This window comes from Leptonychotes weddellii, chromosome 9 (assembly GCF_054177405.1).
Source record: "Leptonychotes weddellii isolate Sample4059 chromosome 9, ASM5417740v2, whole genome shotgun sequence".
In the NCBI taxonomy this organism is placed as follows: domain Eukaryota; kingdom Metazoa; phylum Chordata; class Mammalia; order Carnivora; family Phocidae; genus Leptonychotes; species Leptonychotes weddellii.
Genome location: NC_138377.1, coordinates 40,678,632 through 40,682,305, shown reverse-complemented (window position 1 = coordinate 40,682,305; position 3,674 = coordinate 40,678,632).

Genomic DNA, 3,674 nt, shown 5'->3' with positions numbered 1-3,674 from the left:
CACACAATACATATACTTAAGTTAATATTGATGGAATTGTCCTAACAGTTGTTTCCAAGATTGTTTTTTTAAATTAAATAATATGCTATTGAAATATCTTTCCATGTCAGTGAATATAGCTATGACTCATCCTTTTTAATGACAACATAGAGTTCCACTATATGAATGGACAATAATGATTTTGACTCATCCTTTATTAATGGGCACTTTAAGTCTCTAGTAATTTTTTCACCAATTATTTCCAATGTTGTGATGGTTTATGTGTATGTGTGTGTGTGTGTGTGTGTATTTATATTTGGTGCATTTAAGATAAATTCCTAGAAGTGGAATTTTATATTTTGATATCTAGTATCAAGCTGCTCCCCAGAAATTGTACAAATTTATACCCCATGAATAATGTATAAGTGACCATCTTCCCACATTCTTGCAAATACGGGGTACCATCAGTCTTTAAATCTTTGCCAAACTGAGTTCAAATGTTATAATTCATATTTGCTTCATTTACATTTCCTTGATTACTACTGAAACTCTCCACCTTTTTTACATTTTACATGAAATATTTTAATTTTTATCATATTGTTTTATAATGTTATTTCTAAACCATCACAGAAAAAAAAATAAGCAATATCAAGATCATAAAGTACTGTATCAGGATATATCTTGCCCACTTATCTATCCTTCCTTTACAGTGAAACTTACCAATTTCATCCACATTATAGATGGTGGTAACCTACCACCTGACGCTAGGAAACGAATCAACCTGTCGGATTCTGTCTGCCTGCTCTTTTAACCAGGATATGCCAAGAAGTATTGCCAGTTGGCTGTGGAGCTGAATGCTGAAGGGTCACATGAAGTAGGTCTTGGTTAGTATCTCTCACAACCATGTGTCATTTTTAATTAGAACAGAATGGAGAAGATTCAGTTTTGTAGAAGCAGGGAAAGTCTTGTTTAAGAAATCAATAGGAAATTAAGTAGTAGTTTCAAAATTTGGCTATATCTTCAAGTAGCCAAAGGAGCAGGTGTGAAGAGGTATGTGACTCGATGAGTCCATCTCTGATTCTTGGTTGGCTGGGAGAAGATTAAATGAAAATGGGTAGAGAGAGGAATGGATAAAATAAATTAAAAAGGTGTATAATAATGTAGTTCACTGACTTTCTGTGGGCTGGAGGGCTTGGCAAACTATGGGGTGGTTAGGAAAATGTTTCTCTTCTTATCAATTTAGTCAAGGATTGCAAACTTGAATACCTTTAAGGACTAAGTAAACATTGTAAACGTGGGGAAGAGGCAAGTGTTTGTCCCACCTTAAAGACATTCAGATTTAGAATTTTTTATGATCATAACCATAGACCTAACTCCATTTATGAACTGCCACCATGACACCTGCTTCAGCCTCTAGTAATATTGAGAGTTGATGTTCATCCTGGTCCCAAGATACCATCTGAGTTCACATAGAACTTTCCATACCTGTTAACACTTACCTCACCATTGTGTTCACCCAAAATTCATTTTTAAAACCCTAACCCTCAGTATCTCAGAATATCATAAGGCCTTTAAAGAGGTGACTGAGTTCAAATGAGGCCTTTAGGGTGAGCCTTAACCCAATCTGACTGGTGTCCTTATGAGAAGAGGACATTCAGACACATGAAGACACACCAAGGATGTGTGCATGCAGAGGAGAGACCATGTGTGAACACAGGAAAAAGTGGCTATCTACAAAGCAAGAGAAGAGGTCCCAGGAGAAGCGAAACCTGCTGATACCTTGATCTTGGACTTCCGGTTTCCAGAACTGTGAGAATATATGTTTCTCCTGTTTAATCCCAGAATGTGGTATTTTCTTACCACCGCCCTAGTAAACTAAGAGAGTCATTATGTATAGACATGTCAGTGTCATCAAATACATGGAACTTCCTCCAGAGCAAAAGCTGAATCTTATTCAGTATGCCCTCTGCTAACTACAGTGGTGACACATGATAGCAGTTACTCAACAGTTATGTACTGAGTGAATGAAGGAGCGGATTTCCTACAAATTGTATAAACTTTTCAACTTGGAGGTCACTGAAGTGTTTCATGTGTTTCCCTTTGCAACTAAGAGAGGGATCATGAAGCAAGTTATTAGTGAGCAGGCAGAGACCAAAAGCCCAGGACACTTCAGGAAGCTTTCCACTCAAGTCGATAGCAACCAGCAGCCAAACAAATGGTGCGAGGGGGCAAATTGGGTCCCTCTTGCCCATCTGAGAGACCAGCTGCTAGGGGAAATGCAACAATAACGTTCAGGCCTCCTCCTGTCAACCCTGACCCCTGACATACCTGGACCAGTACTTCCTCCCTAATGGGGTAGGAGGCCACATCCCTTCCCTCCTACCACTGTAGGCAACAAAAGGTCAGCATCCTCTTGGGGTCCATGAGAGGGAATGGCCTGGAGTTTAAGCACCCCACCGTTCCCTGCAGATGATGAAACTGAGTACACCAAGGCATAAAACTGATGCTACAGGCCATATGGCCATTGATCTGCGCTTGTGCAATTACCAAGACTCTAGGCCATATTTTCCCAATTTGTTGAGAACTGTATCATGTGGGAAGGAATTAAAAGGTTTACTAAGGTCAATACAAACATAATTTATTGCTTCCCCTCAGTCAACCAAGCTCATCTACTTAGGTCTGTGACTAGTTAGCTAAGTTGGTTATAGCATTGTCTGCTCAGGGGCAAGGTCAAGGTATCGGTTTACAAAATTGGTTACTTTCCCTCGGTGGCACAGTCAGAGCGGACTGCCGTAATAATTCAGGATGATTTTGTCCTGTGAGGAACCTGGAGACAAAAATCTATGTGGAAAAGCAGTGCAAGTCAAGGACACTGATGGAAAAAGGCCTCAAAGTCCACGTGGGATACAGCAGGTCAGAAACTTCTGAAGGGATCCAATTCTCAACCTTTAAGGTCTAGTTCAAATTTCACTTGTTCTCTGAAAGCTTGTATTTAAGACAATTTGTGATAGACTTGAGTCATTACACATATTAGATTGGTGAGCAGATTAATTTTCTTTTTAAAAATACATTTATTATTTTATTTAGGCATCTTTGTCAGTGAACTCCAAATTCTTCAGAATGTTCCTTTCACACTTTGTGGTGACTTCACCCAATTCTTCTTTGACCCTAGGGTGGTTTTTAATCATCAGAACCTAAAGATCTGAATACTGTCAGATCAATTATCTAAGCTTTCACAAGTTCCTCATGCCTCTTGGGTTTTCTGCCCTCATATATATTATCTGTTCTGGTTTCCTGCTCGCACTTGGCCAAATGTAAAATCTAAGGCTAAACACAAATTGTTTTCTACTATGAATTCGCTTTCTTCATCAAATCAAATCCCATTACAGTTTTTTTTTCTTGGTTTGATCTTTTTTTTCCTTGGGCTGTTCCAAATTCACTCTTAACACATCCCACCCTGTCTTCATAGGCTTCCTTGGTAACCCGGCCTAATTCTCATTTTGAGGCATTCCAGTCTTCGTGCTCAAAATCATCTTTTCATTTTGAAAATCATAAATATTATAGATTAATGTGCAAAATGAGTTTCTAGATTCATGACTTTATAAATGGATGACTGAAGATTCTCTGTAACATCTTCGTATTTCCCTAGGCAAACGGATCAGGTACAGTTTTCTATTAAAAATGCAATTTAAAGA